This window comes from Embiotoca jacksoni, unplaced genomic scaffold (assembly GCF_022577435.1).
Source record: "Embiotoca jacksoni isolate LCO1_2020_lvr unplaced genomic scaffold, fEmbJac1.0.p SCAF_29, whole genome shotgun sequence".
Lineage (NCBI taxonomy): Eukaryota > Metazoa > Chordata > Actinopteri > Embiotocidae > Embiotoca > Embiotoca jacksoni.
Window position 1 is genome coordinate 2,548,085 of NW_027185380.1, and position 20,340 is coordinate 2,568,424.

A 20,340-nucleotide genomic window follows, 5' to 3' on the forward strand; every position below is an offset into this window, starting at 1 on the left:
TCAGTGGTTCTCAACTCGTGGGTGGCGACCCACTTTTGGGTCTTTGGGTCTATTTAAGTGTGTCGCAGATGAGTGCATGAAAAAAAAAAGTTTAACTTTTTATACAATGCAGTTTCGATTCTTGAAAATGTATCAACATTGACAATTTAAAAGTATGTAATTTAAATGTAATGTAAAAAAAAAAAAAGTGTTTGAAAAGCAGTTATACTTTACTTAAACACCAGCTTGGCCAATATGTTATTTTTCAGTTTACTCAAACTGTTACTTAAACCAAATATAATCGATGTCCAGAGTTCTTACTTTTTCTTCTATAACCTATATCTTCTGCATCTTTATGTTATTCTCAGTAACGTGTTGGTTCAACAACACCATATGGAGACACACAAAAAAACGATTTTCTCACCTATTCAACTTGTATGTAACCTTGCACAGAGTTTTGGTTTATTTGCCCGGGTACTGAGAAATCTGGTTCTGAGATTTCAGCCATCACAAATCACATCCCAATTCTCAACAAATGTAAAATATGAACACCATACTTCGGAAAATCTATTTTAGCTGAACTTAGAAATAACGCAGCCCGATGAGAATCGCGAGGTCTCCTCCACCTGGTGGAAAAAAATTTGCTTCATCTGTTTGGAAATATTCCCAGCTGCATTTAGTTTATTGAGCAAGATATAAACAATATATATAAAACCTATTTTGGCATTTTATCAGTCCGATGAGAAGGAATTGAAGTAGGCTGGCAATGTTTATAGGAAATACAATATGCACAGAGTAATCACTTGAGTGATGGAGCTGGGGAGCTGGAGGTAACATGATCACTATTGATATGAGTGATACTGATCACATTACACTGTGTAGGACATGTGGCTCCATCCTGCACCGATCAGCCAGTCAGAAGGTCGAGCAGACTGTCACGCTTAGCGGGGGAGTAGTGGCCTCCATCACCCGGTGGCACCTGGTCTGTCAGCCACTGAGCCCGACTGCAGTACATCAACCTAACACTGGTGTGCGCACTGCAGCTTCCACTCCTCTCGAGTCATCATCAGGGTCTGCATCAACCACAGTCAAGTCAGCCCGCGAGAGCGTCACACAATCAGGAAATCAGACCGCATCGCCTTCAAAATAAATGAACCAACGATTAACCACTAAACAAAAAAACAAAAAAAGGAGAATAGAGACTAGATTCAGAATGTCAGACACGAGTAAGGGAATGTTTATTTGTAAAGCCACTTTTAACACAGAGACAAGTGTTTTGCATAATATTACTAGAAGAGGAAAAATGAAAAAAAAAAAAAAAATCAATTGAAGCAGAGGTTGAATACAAATTGTGTCGTAAAAATATCCCAAAATATAGCAAAAGACAACAACAAAAAAAGACTTATTTGGACAGGTTTAGGAGATTTATTATAAAAGGCATTGCTTAGGCTGACTTTCAGTCACAGAGCACAAAAGTTGATAGACAGAAAATTATTTTGTCATATTTAAAAGTAAATGTAACAAAAACTGCTGTAATTTATAATTCAAATTAAAAAGATCAGCCAAACTCAAGTTCATTTCCATCGGTGGGGTCAAATGCACGTCACAATGTCGAGATGAAGTTTAAAAAAATGAATTATACAGAATTGTATGTTAAAGTTATCAGGTATTTAACTTAAAAATTCAAACTGAAAGCCTTTTTGTGTGTGTGTGTGTGTTCTAATTAAGTATCAATTAACTATTAAAGTCTGACAACTGCCACAGTCAAACTACATCTTACGAACTAGCACCCTTTTACATTGTTACTGCATTATTTTGAAAATCTGAGACCGGATGTTAAATCCCCCCCCCCCCCCCCTCTCCGCTCTGTGTTGACACCGGCCATTCAGCAGATCCCCACAGAGCACCCTCGACTGCCGAATTCAGAGACCCGGGCTCCCTCAGTTCCTGTTTCCGCCGCAGCCTTTCCTACTCAGTTTTCTGGAGCAACACAATCTCGGGCTGCCGCTGCGTCACACTCGGCTCCCGCAGCCCCGGTCGGATGCCTCTGGGAGCCGGCGTATCACGTCAAGGTAGGCGCTACTAACCCAGCTTTTGCAACGGCGGAAATGTGGCAGCGGCAGAGGCAGCGCTCAGCCTCCCCCCCCTCCCTCCCTCCCCAGATTTCCCCGCTCCATCCCGGCCTGTTGACTGCGTCGCCGATGGTGACCAAATAGCGGTCGACCCGTAGGCAGGAATTTCTGGTCCCGTTATGTGCGCGCCGTTACGCGGGTATCTCAGCTCGCCGTCGGAGGTGCCGTTGCGCTGATGAGCGGGTACGTTAACGTGCCCGCGAACCGCACCGCGTCCTCCTTTTTTGTTGCGTTGCGCGGCTCGAGTGTTCAAAACAAACGGCGCATCCGCGCAACGTGCGGACCTGAAACCCGCCGCCGGACCGCATAATTTGGCCGCGGCGCGGAGCGGGAATGAACACGGGCGATAAATGTGGCAGCCTCGTTACAGGCGTCAGCGGTGCTAGGCGCGTGTAGCCTCAATGCTAGCCGTCTTGCCTGCGTGCGTTTGTTTCCCGTGCGCCGTGGCCGCGGACGAAGCTCGCGCCGTTAAATGAGAGTGAAATGCGTTTGACCTCCAGCCTCGCGCACACAACGTGGAAAATAAAGAACACGTGACATTGGGTAGGTGTTTGACAAGTGTGTGTGTGTGTGTGTGTGTGTGTGTGTCCTCCAGTGTCTGTTCCTTCGTTGTGTTTCATGTGTGGCGGGCAGACAAAGCAGCTGCCTATGTGTGTGTGTGTGTGTGCGTGCGTGTACAGCACTACTGTTAATATGTTGGCTTGCTGTGTAATAATCAGCCATGAGTTTGTTGCCAGCGTCTGGAGGTGTGGTTCATGTATACTAAGGCCTGTGGTATGTGATTATGTAAAAAAAAAAAGAAGAAAAAAAAAAAAGAAAGCTTCATCTTCATCACATCAGGACTGTCAGAGGGAGGGTGATCTCCTCTCACACACACACACACACACTTACACACTTACTTTACAATGCTGATGATAATATAGACTCCATCGCCCACATGCGCACAGGCAAAGTATGTGGTTTGGTGTTTGGTGTAGCTCGACTTATAAGGTCTGGCGTCGGCGCTGCTGAGGCCTGAGGTTCAACTCCCAGCAGGGGTACTCATTAGAAGACGTATGCCTTCACAGTGATGTGAAAGCACCACCAAACGGCTTGTAATGAATGTACAACTCGCCCTGCAAACTCTCCCAGCATATGGATGGGTGCAATATTGACATGAGCTCAGAGCTGGAGCTCAACTCGGGAACAGTATATATATATATATATATATATATATATACACCATGGTGCTCTTTTTAAGCTTCTTTTGACATGACGGATTCGTAGGGAAATAAGTACACCGTCTTATTACTTTCTCGTGAAATCGATCTGCGGTGTGGGTGAAGTATGGCTGTATTATTTCATATCTCTCAATGTCTGCAGCTGTTATTACAAGACATATTTCAACTCTGTGAAGCACGCTGTGATTTCTCTTTCTTTGACAGCACATTGTCTCGCAATAAATTATGAGCTCATGGTGTTTGTCCGGTGCCACAATTATCCCGGAGTTTCGATCCATTTACAGCCAATATCCATTGTTCTCTCATTTGAATTGTGGTTGCTGACAAGGGAGAAACTCAACAGCAATGGACAACTAATGCACCCTTAATGTTATCTAATAAAGTCAGCCTTGGTAACTGGGAGCAGACTGATTGAGTTAGTAGCCCTAATCCTTTCATGAATAAGTAAACAGCTGTATATATTGCGGTGGCAGCAGCCTATGTCGCGGCAGCGGCGCCCGTGTCCTGGGTTAACAGTGGCACGAGACCGTGCCGCCTCAGATGGGACATCTGTTTAAATTCAGGGGCCAATTATTTTACGTAAAGCCAAGTGACTCATGGTTTTGGCAAAGTTTTGCTTTGATCGAGGCTTTGCCATTTTTGGATTGAAAAGGCGCAGCCGTTGATGGACTCTTTCGTACGAGCCAAGCGCAAATAATTACTTAAGGGTAGCTCATTCGAGGCCGCGTAAATTTGGATGAAGCACTTAAATCAAATAGTGGTGATAACACTCAAAGTAACCTCTGGAATTTCTTTGGCAGGTTTGAAGTTTTTTCCGCAGAGTGCCACCCTCGACCGGGTTGTTTCCGCTCGTTGGCTTGATTGCGTTGGACAAATGTTGCATTTTACCGACTGCAACACATGATACCGCATCTATAATACAGGAGAACGTGCTTTCTAGGAGAGTACCCCCCCCCCCCTTCCCCCTCCCACACACACCTTTACTTCAGCTGATCTATTTTCACTCCTTCCCCTTCTTTCGTTTCCCTCCCTCCCTCCCTCCCTCCCTCTCTCTCTGCCCTTTGTGCCTCCACCTTTCCGTGCCTCATGCCACTGTCTGTCTTCATTTTTGACTAATGAGTTCATTAAACATATTAGTGTTGCTCTGCCAAAGAGGTTGGATGTGGTGCGGTAAGCGAAAAAGGGCAGCGGTGACTCATTCGGTAGTTATACCTGCAACATGTATGCGTTTTGTCACATGGCGAGCACCTTTTTTCTTCTTCTTCTCCTTCTTCTCGGTTTGGTTTAGTGCAGCAAGCCGCCGCCAAGTGGAGTTCTATTTAAAATAGCAGTTGGATTTGTTTTTCATTTCAATTCTGTCTGCGATACCATCCTGTCACCTGCACAGCAAGCGCCTCTGTTTGCATGAAAAGCCATTCTAATTTCAAGCATCACAGTGTTTTGGCTCAGTGTACAGTGTGTGTATAATACTTGATATTGGCTTCAGTGTGCTGTGTATACATCCCCTTTTTCCCCCCCATATTGTCCCAGATATATCCTTTTTTTTTTTTTTTTTTTTTTTTAAAAACAACAAAAAAAACCCGTCAGACGGATGAGAGGAGAAAGCTGAATAGAGCTGTGGAGGAAACAAACAACGCATTTTTGAAGACGTGTTCCCAGTTTTTGGGGCCTCGCGCTAAACAAATACAATGAACATCGAAGTGAGGAGGCTATGCAAGACATGGCAATGCTTGTAGCGAGCTGCAGTAACAATGTTACCAAAAGCGGAAAGCTCATCTGGAAGCATTGTTTTGTTGGTATTGTTAATCTCTATGCAGGGCATTTCAATTCCAGACAATGTACTGTAAATAGAGCCCGAGCCATTGAAAAGAAGCTTTTGCTTTTGTTTCTCTCGTTTGAAGAAGGGAACGACTGAATTGATTATGTATAGATACGTAGACGCGCACATTTTTAAGTCTTATTCCGAGACTCGGTCCGTCAGGGGCCGGAAAGATAAAGAACGGCCGGTTCATGAATGTGGTTTCAGTGAGCGGCCTCTAGATGACCAGTGCTGGCATTTGTCTGGCGTTTTTCCTGTGAGGCTGCTGTTTGGTGTTTGTTTTCTGTCTCCTCTCGCCCCCCAGGGCTTTAAAAAAAACAAAACAGTAAAGAGATGAGAAAACAATAATGAACAAATTGAATGATTAATGAGTTAGTGGAAAATATAATGCGTGTGAATGTAGGGACTGTACATCCAACCACTTGCATGTCACGTGGGCAGCAGTCTCTACTTCCCCCCCCCCTCCACCTGCAGGATGCAGCCTCTCTAAAAGGCAAAATCTGCAGGAAAAAGACCTTTCTGCATCACTCTCCTCCTGCTGTCATCCTGCCGGAGGGACATTATTATCTGTATTGTAAGACGGAGTGTCTGTCTAGTGATTGTATGAGCCAATCACGGGGCGAGTGTGGGGCAGGTTTCCATGGAGAAAAGCGGGCCGGCCCGTGATGCTGCCGAAGCTCAGCTTGAGCAGGCTAGCCAGATCCGGGCTGATAGCTTTCTCCGGCAGCGGCAAAAGAAAAGGCCCCAGAAGGCCTGCCCTGCTGTCTGCCTGTCTAAATGTCTCGCTGTTTGTCTACCTGTCTTACTCGGTTGAATGTCTGAAGACAGGGCGGAAGGAGGGAAGTTCTGAATAGGAATTCAGTCAGACGGGGCACAATAGGAGCTCGGCCCGGTAGCCGTGTGGCATCGGATTGGATTTGTGCAGGAACTGGACGCAGCTCACACAATGCCTCAGCCACAGCTGTCTTGGATGGGTTTAGAGGATGTTCTGAACTTTGTGGAGGGTGTAGCTCTGAGTGTGCCCTGTTCCCGTTACTGTCGCTGTGACCAGTCAGAGATCCTGACCTGGACTCCCCCCCCCCTCAAAGAGTGTGCTGCCCCAGCTCTGCTTGGCCCTGCGGGGAGGCCAGCCGGCCTGCAGCGCACTCGCATCAGAGAGGATGTGTATTTGTGTGCGCGCACTCACTTATGTGTGCTTGCTTTTTGCTGTATCTCGGGGAGTTATTGCTGCCCGCTGCCTGAGCCGGGAAGTGGGTCTTACGACATTTCTTCTCGGCTCATTGGAGCCGTCCAGAAATAGGCATGTACCGATCCACATGCAGCACTGAAATTCCCTCCTTCCCCTCTTTTCAGTAGGAGGCACTTAACTCCCCCTTGTTGCTCAGCCTCCTGTGTGCCTTTGCATTAATTTGTGTCTCTCTCTCTCTCTCTCTCTCTCTCTCTATATATATATATATATATATATATATATATATGTATATATACATGTATATGTTTTTATTCTCGTTTATATTTCCGTGAATGCTTAGCTCTAACAACAGAATGCATGTTTGTAGTGCCTTCTCTGCACGAGGAACTGAATCCATGTGACACACAGTGAGAATTTTTAGCTCCTCAGAAGTTACTCAGGGCTTCACTGTGGGACACAAACAGCCCACCCAACCACCCACCTACATAAAATCCCCCGATGCTCAGTGCCCATGGCCCATCAAACAGCCTTGTTAGCCCCTCTGAGTCCACAGCTCAGGCCGGGATCAGAGCGGACACGGAGGGCTGCAGGGAGTCAGTGATGCTGCTGAAAATTCTCAGCCTTCCTGACAAAGATGCTCTCTGGGTCTATGCACCCTGCAGCGTCCAACTTAAAACGGGATCTAAACTTACTCCGGTCTCTAAGGACTCTTTCTAGCATGGGAGCATCCTGAAGGCAGAGCCCACACCGGTGGCATCCACGGACGGATGGGGACAGAGATTTGGAGTGGAGGAGAGGCAGATGGGTTTTGGAGGGAAAATTAGGAGAGAAGAGAGAGGTAGTAATTGGGACAGCTGCGCAGCTTGAGGCACAAGCATTCAGATCACCCACATCACCCCACCTCCCACCCACCCACCCCCCCACCCCAAACCCCCCCCCCCCCCCCCCCCCCCCCCCCCCCACTCTCCCAACCCCAAAAAATATTTCAAAAAAGAGAGCCAACGAGCCAGATGCTGGACATTAGGATCACAGTGACAATGGCCCAAATTCATTCTGCGGCCAGAACACAGACTGCACAGGCCCACAAGGACACACACACACACACACACACACACACACACACACACACACACACACACACACACACACACACACACACACACACACACACACACACACACACACACACACACACACACACACACACACACACACACACACACACACACACACACACACACGCGAATAAAAAAGACTATGAGCTCATCTGACAGAATGGGTGCATTTTCCACACTCTGGTAAAAAAGGTTGTGTGACAGGCCCTCCTCAGCATGGGGGTTTGTGGATATTATTCTGTTTTCAACAGCAGGCCCAAATTCCCAGAAGCCACTTCACCTCTCCGCACGCACGCACGCACGCACGCACACACACACACACACACACACACACACACACACACACACACACACACACACACACACACACACACACACACACAAGGACTACTGAATATTCTCCATTTAGCCAGTGGTATCTGATCCAGCTCCGGCCATTAGTGTGTGGCCTACGTGCGACCTCCACGCAGGTCCACAGAGGGTCCAACCCCAGCCTCCTGGAAAGTGGGACATGGACTAAGATGAAAGGCGCGCATTATATTTTATGGGGTTATTTATGTCACTGGTGCCGGACCTGCTTCCTGGAGGGTTTGTTTGTCTTGGTGAGGGGAGTGTCTGTGGGTATTTGCTGTTACACTAGTGATCCTCAAGGGATAAATCCATCTGTGTGACCTCCATTGAGAGGCCAGAACGGAGGGTCAGATACTCTGCATAGCCACTCCAGCTGGAAGACATTCAGTGTTTCACTTAGCCCCCCGATTGTCTGTGCCAAGTTCACGGGAGGTAAGGTGGCTAATGTGCACGTGCCCATCTTCATATCTATCAAAGAGTACACGACAAGTGCGCGCGGCATTTATAGTGTGTGTTAGCGTCGGTTGTCGGCGCTGGGCGGCGTCTGAGAGGATTGCCTGGGATCGTGCGGGATTGGCCTGATTGGATTTCCGTTGTTGGAGTGCACAGCATGAGGCGTGGAAGGAAGCAGGGGAGCAATCAGACAGCAGATCACACTGTGAATGCAAAATCTGCATCCAGGCACTGCATACACAAGAATTCCTGGCAAACATGTACAGCTATATATGTGGGAGGACCCTAAAGGGCGCTCTAGTGCCTCCCAAACTGTCCAAATGAAGATTGTCATGTCAGAGGGTTCAAGTTTGGACAATGCCTATGAATATATTTCAGATTTCAACACCTCAGAATAAAAATAAAAATAGAGACGTGTTTGAACAGCCTAAATAATGACTCAGAGAAATCCATTGTTGACCAGGATGTAAAGTGGCCTAAAAAGTCCAGAATCCAGGTCCAGGGTCCAAAAAGCTCTGATATGGGTCTTTAACCCACAGCTGAATAAAACAGCTTGTTCCATTGAGCTTGTCGAGCCTTTTTTTTTTGCGGGGGTTGTTGAAAAGCACTCTGGGAAATATAGGAAATCACTAACTGAAGTCAAATTAGATGAGGAAAGCTGAAGGAAAGTGGTACAACAACATAGTAATTATAACAATGGCAGAATAGCTGCTGCATTGCATTGTTCATCACATATTGATGATTTTCACTTTCAGTGTTTCTGAGGGTGGAATTCTTTGTAGTTCCTTCCTCACAACTCGCTGCTTTATGGCTGAGGTGGATTTTAATCGAGGACATCAGCAAAGAATCACAAAGAAGGAGGAGAGTCTTAACTAAATACCATACATGACCAAATTCAATCTTTAAATGGAGCCTTTTAGATTTAGTTTCACAGATTTAAGTCGGGCTGCATCCAGGCACTGACCTCCCAATTCAATATCAATTGACAAAACCGCAAATCAATTAGTTTGGATTCTGTTTATGTTGGAAACTTTTCTTTTTCTTCTATATTTAACAAGTAAGAAACACTGTTGTTTCCTTTGATTTAAAACCGTGCAAAGTGAACATTTTGTTCTGATGTGTAAACACATTTCTGCAGGACTGAATAAAACATTACACTTCTATGGGACAGACCGAATACAGGAGGACTGCATGATTTATCATATTAAAAAAAAGCAATCTCGATTCATACCTTTTATTTAATCTCATTTCTAAAAGACAACACTTCTGCCGCGTTTGCGTTTGGGAACATTTTACTACTTTGTTCCCTTAACAAATGACAGCGTGGCGTCACGCCACGTGACGCTGAACAGCACAAACTGGCAGAAAGAAAAATAAACTCGGTGAGAAGAAAACACACAGAAAAGTACTCGTGTTTGATGAGAGAAGACAAGAGACCCACGTTGATTGTTTTGATGTTCAGGGTCAGATTCATGATTCATTTAAGGTCAAAACAAGCGTTAACACCTCGTCAACAAGCTCAGACGGTGGGTGTGCAGTCTTTTTCCCATTTGTTTCTCGCGTTAATGTGATCTCTCTCTGACGGTCTGACTCCGCTAATAATTTCAATTTCAATGCCTTTATTTGTCATTGCGCGGCCGTACAACGTAAATCAGTGCCCTCCTCTCCTCTCCCCTTCCCTTCCCCTCCTCCCCCACACACAGTGGTACATACTATACAATAGTGCATCAAAAAAGAAGACATCATCAACAAATACCACACACACACTAATACATTCAGATCTTCATTAAAAAAAAAAACGAGTGTGCGGATAAAATTGTAATAGAATCGTAATAAAAGTTTTAAATACACATAGCCCACTTCCAGTTGTAATCGTGTAAACTGTGGTGGTTCCACATAGACAATAAATATGTACGTCACAGTTTACATGATACAATATGGCTAATGTAACCACCTACAGTTTATAAGCACACTCGCCTCTGAAATATTTCCATGTTCATTCTGCAAACTGAAGCTCCGCAGAGATATCAAGGAGCAGATCGCTGCTTGATCCTCCCAGTGAGTTGGCATTCATTTATACCAGGACACACGAAGACAAAAGAGAGTCCCACAGAGCTGGATCTGCAAAACGGGCACAAAGCATCTCGTCAGCATGTTCTGACGTATATTGCTGTTGCCATGCATTTGCAGAGTAGATTTAAGGTTATATTAACTTAATAGATGTAACTTGAAACGTTTCCAGGAGCTGGAACACAGTGAGAATGTCTCCCGTCGGAGATGAGATGCTGATGTCCAATCTCTTGTTGCTTAATGGTATTTCTGGGTATTAAGGAGCTCGTGTGCCAGAAAAGTCTCATTCCCAATGTCTCAGTTATTGATTGAGTTATAAAACAAATTTATAATAGTCTTGTTGCAGGCTGTGCAATATAAATATAATGCATTTTTTTTGATACTGCAATATCAATACGAGTTTCCAGCCCATGTACAGTGCAGATGGCAGTTATTTAGTGGGTCGCAGGGGCAGTTTACACAAGTAATGTGCATGTCCTGGTGAAAAGTAACACGTACTACGTTCAGGACAACACAGTCATCACTGACTGCTGGAGGTTTTCCATCAAAAAGGGGCGAAATTGACTTTTCAGTTCCACATCACTCCTAAAATATATAATTGGAGAAGTGAAAAAGAGTCTTGTGTAAACAGTCGCCTTGATGTTGAGGGTAAATGGAGCTGTTCATTTGGTACACTGCTGTGCCTCAGTTCGACTCCTCTTCCCGTGTTATACCTTCATGTCCGCTGTCTGTCATGCCTGACAGGAAAGTTGCGTCACAAATGACGTCTGACAAAGAAACTTCTTACCGCGTTGCATCTGGTTTTGAGGGCACTGTGCAACCTTGCAATACCAGAGTGTACTTTCCTTCTAACCGGGTCTACTTTTTTTTATTGAGTACAACCGTAATCATTCTTTGAGATGATATAATCTCGTTCTGCATCGAGATGGTGACTCATACAGTTTGTCTGTAGTTCTGCGGTTTGAATGTGATTTTACCAGCGTGAAACTTGTGTTGAAGCAAATATTTACCTCTCATGCCCTCAGAGGGGAAAAAAAAAAGAAGAATAAAACACCCTCAAACAATTGATGTTTCTCGTTTGCCCCTCTCACCCTTCGGGTTTGTCCTTCTGCTGGTTCCTACATGCTTTCATTTCTGATTTCAGCTTTTTGTCGGAGAGGAGGTCACGGGGCTAAAAAACACTGCAGCTGTAACATCTTGCGGTGCTATTTTGGCCGAGAAAGACTTGTGAACCCTGCAGGACCTCTTGTCCAAGTTCAACACCTGTGCTAAGCTTCCAATCAGACATCTTAGCTTTACCACATCAGCACTCTTTTTTTTTGTTTTTTTCTTTCTTGCGTACCTCGTTGATGCCCCCCGCTTCAGCATTTGTAAGAGTGGCAGCGCTGGCATTCACGCGTGGCAAAGCCCGCTCGCTAAAGCAGCAGGAGACCACTTGCGTCTGACGTATACCTGTCATGTAGCCGCGGGGGTGTTGCCTCGCACGGCGCCGCCTCCCACTCTTCCTTTCTTTTAATGCTGTCGTTGCAACCACCGCAACCCCGCTGCTCCTTGTTGCCGGTGCCGTCAAATGCAGAGTGGACTTTTAAAGGGCCCGTCTGGCAGACCCGTTCCTCAGTTCCAGCTGCGGTCGGTGGACGGCGATAACAACATGCCAGTCAGACGTAAGAGCCCCTAATAGGACCCAATGACATGACACAGCAGTTTGAGGCCTTTTTATGCTTTAGGAGCTGCAGGACAGATGGGGAAAGAAAGGGGAAGTGACTGACCACATCCCCAAATAAAAAGATGAAGCGGCAGGGTTTTGTGACAGAGGGCTGCATAGACAGGATGGAGTTAGTCTGAACCAGTGGGATGTTTCCTGTCTGTCTACATCGGTGGCCCACAGCTGGCTTTGACGAGGATCGAGAAGACACTCGTGTGATGTCAGCCACACTGCCGGGTTTTCAAATATGCATCTGTAAAATAGCTGCGTGACAAGCTGCTCCAGAAACTGCAAACAGCCTCTCCTCGCCTGTTTTAACAACAACAACAAAAAAAAAAAAAACCTTTCTTTGATCTTGTGACAACAGCAAAGAATCAAAGTTGGCACATCAACTCGGTGAGGAGCTTTAAACACCCAGAAAGGGCTTTGCCTCCTGACTCTGATAAGTGGAGTAAATGAAGGATTATTATAGATGAGTCCAGTGTTATGGTTGTCCTCCGACTCTTGATGTTTAAACAAAAAACTAAAACAGTGCAACCGCTCGAACTGCTGTGCTGTCACATTAGAGGATGAATGAGGCGAGCCTGTATGGCATACTTATTCTTTGTGCACAGATTATAAAACGTGTTATTGAGAGTTATATCGGTAACCTGTAGTTATAGTCTGCATTTCAGAGCCGGTTATATGCGCTCGGGAGCTACCTGCCTCAACGAGTGTGGAAGTCTTTACAGCATGGAGAGGGTCAGACAGGGTCAAGGTCAAGCTGCAGAGGTCAAGCTTCTTCCGTAAACTCTATTTGAAAGCTGACCCAACCACTCCATTGAAATAACAAAACGCCGTTCGCACTCTCCCTTTCTTTCTCTTATTATTTTTGTCTCCCCCCCCCCCCCCCCCCCCCCCATCTCCTCTCCCGTTCATAGCAGCATCATCCGCCTCACTCGGTCTTTGCTCTCCTCTGGCAATTGGCGCCCTAATTGAGGCACTCTTGAGCCATGTTTATCACCGTGGCAACGTTGCCCTGCAGATAATCATTGTCTTGTGGATTAGCATAACAACAGAGATGAGGCTTTGCTTTAATTCCACAAACACTGGACCGAGCTCCTTTGTGTCGGCTCGCCTGCCGGGCTTGTCTTAACTGGGATTAGAAGCATTGGCCCCCACGTTGCGCTTGTGCCCCAGCCTTCGCACTTGCGTGAACCCTCTTTGTGCCCTTGAATGTTTTTTACCGGCAAAACCAGGTAATCACGATTTTTACCTCACCGTTGTATCAGGCACGCCGCGCCCTACCTGAATGTTAAACTGTGGCACTTTGTTCCAAAACTTAAAGCAATGAGGTGGTGCCCCGCAGGTTTCATCCTGCCTCTCTCTCTTAAAAGACTGAAGTAGACAAGGCTGTTTTTTTTTATTTTTAAGCTAAACAAAAATGCCCAACTATGTCCAAGCTTCTTGTACTGCATTCACCATACAAAATAATGCACCACAGGCCTGTCAATCAAACAGGGCGCGACCTCAAAAACAAGGCTTTTTGATGCTTATTTTCTCATTAATGAGGGCATTATTTTCAAATGGACTGCCAGAAAACTAATGACCAAAACCAAAATAACGCCTAGAGATATTTTATTGACTGAAAATATTATGGGACCAGTTGAATGGGAGTCTCTGGAGCTGGAGGTGTTTTGGAGCCAACCTCCAGTGGCACTCGGTGGTATTGCAGCTTAAGGAGCGTCCGCATCGGCCTAATTTTTCACATATGGAAGTTACGTCCACTTTTATAAACAGTTTGGACTCGTCAGAGTTGGGGAAAAAGATTATTGGCAAACAGCAAGATAGAATTCATGTTGCACTTGGTTGTACTTACAAAACCGTGGCAGAACTGCTTGTGTGAAGAATAAAAACCAGCTTGGCAGAGATTCTGGTTACCCTCTCACCTCTGGACACCCGACCAAATCACTGCGTGAAGCATGGTGCAGTTTGATGCTGCAAAAAGCACTGTGATCCTTTAATCTTTACTGGAAATCATAAACTAACAGACACTCAACTTGAAAACATGGGGAAAAAAATGCTCCACATTACTAAATGATATAATAACCATGTCGTATTAACAGCAACATTATACTGGCATGCAGAACTGCCTGGCTGGTTTTATGAGGAGTGAGTCACAATTGGTAGGAAGTGGGTGGTTGGTGGCGAGTGCAGGGAGAGGAGGCAGGCGTGGAACAGGAGCGTGATGCGCTGTCCTGTCCTGATGTGTCGTCGCAGAGCACGAGGGGCTCCCGCGGTAGACTGGGTGGAACCACTTGTCTGTTCCCGCTGGCAGAGGGGAGCTGGAGAGCACGGAGACGGAGGAGTGAAGGGGTGAGGAAAGGCGTAGAGGGGAGTGTACGTGTGTGTGTGTGTGTGTGTGTGTGTGTGTGTAGATGTGTGGGGGGGGGGGGGAGGCGTTGACCCCGTAAACACACGAGATTAAGAGGAATAATAAAAAGGGTTCTCGGCAGTGCTTCACTAATATGCGTGGTAATTTAAAGACACTCTGAAAAGAAATGTCAGTGATGTGTGGGTGGGCACATTTAATGTGTGTGGGTGGGTGTGTGTGTGTGTGTGAGAGAGAGAGAGAGAGAGAGAGAGAGAGAGAGAGAGCGAGCGATGCACACATCAACAATCTCCATGGAGGATTCCTGTGGTAAGAGCGTTCTCGGCTTCTCGAGCAAACAAGTGGTGGGGTGTGCAAAAGGAATTTCAGGCCCGCTTAAAAAAAGATGACCACACCATTGCAAAGGGAGCTCCTCTGAACGATTAGCAGAGTCTATATGCTCTCGCCACACAGACATACCCCCCCACACACACACACACACACACGCTTCTTTGTCCCATTTATTTTGTGGGACTGTGGTTTCACACTTCTTTTTTTTCTCCCGTGGCTGACATTATCTAAGTATGTTATCCTTTGCCAGGCTTTTTTCTGGACTGATTTTCTGTGTTTAAAGCCACCAACCCACCAGCCTGCAGTGTGTAATTCAGTTTAACTTGCACCGTCAGTATTTGGCAAGACTGCGGCGGTATAACATAGCCAGGAGCTCCGGATAACATTTCTCATGTTGTGGATCCTTGTGATCATTCTTTGACCCATGATTGAATCTAATTTTTCAAGCAAAACAACGCGATTGAATCGAAATGCCCGTCGACCCGCCGCCGTCCGCTCTTTACAAGTTTGTGTGGGTGGGGTGGGGTGGAGGGGGGGGGGGGGTGAGCGGTGAGAGGCAGGCTGCTGGAGCAGGTGACATCTGTGACCCGGCACAGCAGTTGTGGATGCCGGACACATGCTCCCTTCCTCAAAGACTATACTGGCACCCTTTCAGCCTCATTGGTCTCATGCCCAACACGCGCGCACACACAGACACACACACACACATACATACATACACGCATACACGTGGTTTAAATCTGAATGAGTTCACTGTAAATTAATTCATTGTGAAATAAAAGTGATTCGACATACCTTAAGGGTAAGGAAGGCTGCCTAAAACAATTTCCCCTACAGTCTTTTTTTTTTTGTGTGTGTCTGTTACAGTAGAGAATTTTTCTGTTTCATCCACGCGAGGCAGTTGACCTACACTCTACAAGCTGCTAACAATTACTCTGTGAGCGATGACAGACTGCCAAACATCAGGATCATCGGCTTACAGAAAGTGACTCCTCGCTATGCACAGCTGAGAGCTGATACTAGGTCAGTTTTTCTTTTTCGCACAAAAAAAAATTCAAACAGAAAACCCATCTCCGGAACGGCTGCTGCTCTATGTGCGCGCGCACACACACACACACACACACACACACACACACACACACACACACACACACACACACACAGCACATACTGCACATACTGCACATGTGCATACTTAAATTAGAACTTTCTCCAGCTTCACAAAGTGACAATCAGAAGATTGATCATGCATGCTGAGTTATTAACCCATTATATTTACCAAGCCATTAGCTGCCTGATAATTGAACTGTTAATTAAAACAAAGGGCCTCAGTTTCCCCCCTGTTGAGTCCCAAACTCTCCTCACGGAGACGACGGCCGTTGTATACAATGCAGAGCAGAATATTAACTCTCCATTTACATTTCCTAGAATTGTCTCGTATAGTCCATTTTCAGATATTCACAACAATCTGCACTCAGGTTTTTGTCATTAGAAGCACTCCAGTCTTGCAATGAGTCAAAAGATATTACTCTTTCATTTTCCTTTTTTTTTTTTTGCAGCTCTACCACTCCACGCCGCCCATCCCTTCTCCTCCTCACTTCTCCCCGGAGGAAGTGCGTTTCTCCTCCCAGTTTCTCTCGTTGCATTCTGATAAAGCAGACTCTCCCTCTGATGTTTCTTATCTCCTCATCTCCTGCAGTAAAGACCGTCTCTGTTTGTTTTATGCTTCCTGCCAGTTCCCCCCCCCCCCCCCCCCCCCCCTACTCCTCTCAGGTGACGCCCGTTGCCTCGTCCCAGTACACAATGGATCAAAACTGCCAGAATAACTAAATGGTGTGCTGACCTGCCTCCTGACCCCTACTGTTTATCAAATTCTATCATATACTGTAGCTAGACCCCCCCCCCTCCCCCTCCACTCGCTCCACCCTATGAGGGGTATAGATTTGTTGCTCCGTATCTCTGGCAGCGCAGTACTCCGCTTGCTTACTGCCGTTGACAGAGTGAGTGTCCAGTGCAGGCTACGCTTGGCTGCGTCGGGCTAATGCTGCTGGCCAGCACAGATCCAGCAAACTAACAACATATATTACATCGGAGGCAGGGAGAGTGGTTGTACGGGGGTGGTGGTGGTGGAGGGAGGGGGGTAGGTCAGTGTGTGCGTGTTGGTACGCATACTCGCGTGGTTTTAAACTTGATTTTGCGCACTGACCTACGCTGCAAGAGGCACTCGACTCGGACTGTGTCGGACCTGCTTCAACCAGGCTCAAGGCCGCCACGGTGGAGTAACATCACATTCGAAGTTGCCGGAAGTAGAAAGAGTCAAACGCAGCTCGGCGGACAGATTCTGCATGCAGCCTTGCATTGTTTGTGCGGTCTGTAGCAGGGATCAACGTAACGCTTGGAAACTGGAACATAGATGTTAAACCAACAAATTGATCGAGAGGAGAATCAAGGAACTGTTTTGAGAAGATGTTTTTCCTTTTTTCTGGTCGGTCGCCAGCTGAGTATTTAGACTTGGACTTCATTCATCCCACAGTGGGGAAATTTAGTAATTTGATAATGGTGGTGGAATTTCTCTATTTGCTGACATTTTATTGACTCAACAAATAATGGAAACGGTAATAGTTTGAAATCGCTAAAGAAGTGAGTTGCAGATTTCAATTAAATGTCTTTGGGGTTTTGGAATAAGCAATAAGAAGACTGATATCACCTGAAGCCCTGAGAGATGAGTTTTTTTCACCGTTTTAGAACATTTAAAACACACACAAAAATAATCCAAAGACTTTTTTTAAAGTGGCAACTGGACGTTTCACTTCTCATTCTCACTTTAGTGTTTTTGGGGGGTTTTGTTTGCAGTACCACTGGGAAGAGCTCAAGTCTAAATTCTCTTCTACAGCCACACAGTGAAGCAAAAACCTTGGCAAAAGGAACAGCTGAGTGAATCACTGTCTGAGCTGATGGTTGACCGTAAAAAGATACCCCCTTTGACAAGCTAAGAAAATAGTGTTTCATAATTTAACAGTTTGAAAAAGCTGGCTGCAGGATGTTGGAAAACAGATGAAAACACAGGACCTGTGAGGTCTCTCGGTATAAACTATACAATTTCAACTAGTTACAAGAAAGTCTAATGAATACACAGAAGTTACTTTATAAATACTGGAATCCTTAATTCATGCATTTGTTTTCTGGCCGTTACGCCAGAACTCATGAACAGAAGGGGAGATTGTGGAGCATCCGTATAGGAAGCATTGTCTACTGTCATGGCTTCAGTTTTGTGTTCTATCAGAATCAGTATTTTGGCCAAATTCCTTTAACCTTTTCGCTTAATACATTACGAGTCTGGGCAGACATGAATGTAAACTGCAACTTGACTGGCTGGCAAAGGCAGACAACTCTGTAAGAATCGCGCAAGGAGAAAAATGTGTCATCATCCACGGTTGTGTTATAACCCTCTCTTCCCATATTTCCTGTCTATGTCGACACAGACTGTCAAGTAAAGGCCAAATCTCAACAAAATTAAACTGCTGGTGTGAAGACTGAGTATCAAGGTGTGTTTTATCAGCCCCGGTACTAATGTTACGGGCCTAGTCAGTGCACTCATGATGGTTTATTTCAGTTTCCAGTGGTCTTCAGTAGAGGCCCGTCTGCAAAGGATTTGATTGGTCCAGCCGTCCTTCTTTCCTGTGGCCTCTAATGCCCATACATGGCTTTTTTTTTTTTTTTTCTCTCTAGCCTCAAATGCCTCCTTCTCTGTGCAAGAATCCACTGAAATTAATTTTACAGCAGGTTTACTATTGGCTTTAAAGCCTGTAAATTCTGCCAGAGAAGGGCCCTTTCTTTAGAATAAAGGTGGTGAAGGATTGGAGCCTGTATTTTGACCACTTAGCTATTTCCCTTTTCATTCCACGACCTTAAGTTTGTAAATATATGGTTTGCTTTTACTTTCTCGTCTCTGGATTTTCCTTTTCCTGTTAAGCTTAAAAAATAATTAAAAAATAAAAAAAACGAACAAATCCTTTTCTTTATTCATATTCGTCATTCATTCTCAGATTTTCTGTGGCATGCAAATGCGAAAAGGTTCGGGTCCTGTGATTAATATCAAAGGAACAATAGTTCTGCTGAGAGATGCTCCCGTCAATATGATCTGACGCTCACGATATCTCACTTTCTCTCCATCTGTCACTGTCCCCTCATGCTTCCTTTACTTCTCACCGGCTTTTCTTTCACATGGCCGCTCATACAAACACAGGCGGCTGACGGACATGTAGAGTCATATCAAATCACTCCTGATAACCGTTGTATTCCTCGCGCTCGATCCGTTTATGTCTCTCTTTCCGGGCAGAGAGACGTTGGCGTGACCTCGTGTGTGTGTGTGTGTGTGTGCGTGTGCGTGTGTGTGTGTGTGTGTGTTAGGAGGTGGCCGGCTGCGCTCCCCGTCAGGTGCTCGGCCCCCACCAGCCCTCCAGATGGCCAGGGTGTCGGCACCACACCTTTGGCTCACATGACCCTCCCTACATCCTGCCAGCCCCCAGCCACGCCCCCTACTCCCTTTTAACGAAGAGCACGGTAACAAATTAAGTGAAAGATGACTTACACAAATTCCTCGTTAGCTTTCATCTTCTTGTTGTGGTTGCAGTTTAGGGATTTCTGGCACTTTCTTCATCTGAGGGCATTAATGCTTTGTAGTGTAAAGAACAACTTGATTAAGAGTCTTAAGCCAGAAGACTCTTAAATCAAGTTGTTCTTTATACTACAACTATTTACAGTTTACTTCAGATTTCATTTAGCTGTGTGAATGGAAACATCTTGAATTACGTGAAATATGTGTGGAGTCTTTGGCTTTGTTCAGACCAATCTTGTTCTTTTTAACAAAAATCAGATCGTTCACTGTCCCCATTGTTCCCAGCATGTGAACAGATCGGATTTGTTGTGTCCAGACAAGCGTAGAAATCGGATTGGGAACACATTTAGACCACCTCCAAATGTGGTTGAGTGTTTTTTTTTTTTTTTTATGTTCAGACTATCAAAAATCAATCTGGATAAAACCTGGATATGACCAAAAAAAAATGGATTTGGGCTGTGAGTTTGAACATAGCCTTCGTCTGATGACCTATAAACGGAAGTGAACCGAGAGGCCCGCCTCTCAAAAACAAGGCGCTCTCCTTTACCCTGAAAGCGCTTTCACAAGCTGCCCATAGATTGAATTGTGCTGGATGTGTCGGAAACAAAAAACTGAAAAAAAAACCACCTCGTATTTAATTTAAAAAACAAAAACAAACAAAAAACACAGATCATTAAATTATTCAGTCAAAGTCTGCAGAGGATGCGCGCTCCTGTTTTGCACAATGCCCCGTTTCACATTCGCACAGCAACTCAAATTCACCGGGGGAGTCCTGGAGGAACACCACGTTTGGTTCCTGCTTGTGCTACAGTACAAAAGGAGCTTCGCCGCAGCAGATTGGACAGCGTGTGCTTCGCTCGCGGGCGGAGTGGTGGTGGTGGTGGGGGGGAGGTTTACCCTCAGCCTGAACACATCTGGTCTCATTTCTTTGACTTGTTGCAGCATTCCATTTTTGAACTTTGATTCGGGCCACTTGTTCATCTTTTAG

General features: G+C 45.6%; 1 protein-coding gene across 2 annotated transcripts in view; it reads left to right on the forward strand.

Moving 5' to 3' along the window:
* The first annotated feature begins 1,867 nt into the window (after positions 1 to 1,867).
* Positions 1,868 to 20,340, forward strand: part of fut8b (fucosyltransferase 8b (alpha (1,6) fucosyltransferase)) — an 83,058-nt gene continuing 64,585 nt past the window's right edge. The window contains exon 1 of one of the 2 annotated variants that reach the window (XM_069161786.1): positions 1,868 to 2,051. The gene's annotated coding sequence lies outside the window, so the exon portion shown is untranslated. Of the gene's footprint in view, positions 2,052 to 2,100; positions 2,655 to 20,340 lie in introns of those variants that run through there. The other variant, XM_069161787.1, reaches the window with a different exon arrangement.